Source organism: Penaeus monodon, chromosome 34, assembly GCF_015228065.2.
Source record: "Penaeus monodon isolate SGIC_2016 chromosome 34, NSTDA_Pmon_1, whole genome shotgun sequence".
Taxonomy (NCBI): Eukaryota; Metazoa; Arthropoda; class Malacostraca; order Decapoda; family Penaeidae; genus Penaeus; species Penaeus monodon.
In genome coordinates, this window is record NC_051419.1 from 9791978 (window position 1) to 9792312 (window position 335).

Sequence of the window (335 nt, forward strand, 5' to 3'; positions counted from 1 at the left end):
AAACGAAAACGAAAAAACAGAGAATCTTAGAAAGACAGAGAGGAAGAAAAAGAGGAACTGACCGACAAAACTAAAGCAGCGAACAGACTCATCGATGGAAAAGCAAATTAGAAATTCAACGGCGGTTTTTATTGGCAATTTATTCCTCGGGAACAGATTACCGACTCTATATGAATGACTCATAAAATCGACATCTGATGAAACGTCAGATTTTAATGTCCTCCGTGGGGATAACGAATTTTTATAGCTTCTTGTTCGACATACTCTCCTAATCCCATTCATGCTGGATGTGATGAGGTTATTATCACTGTGGGAGTTCTGTCGTGCGCCGGCCC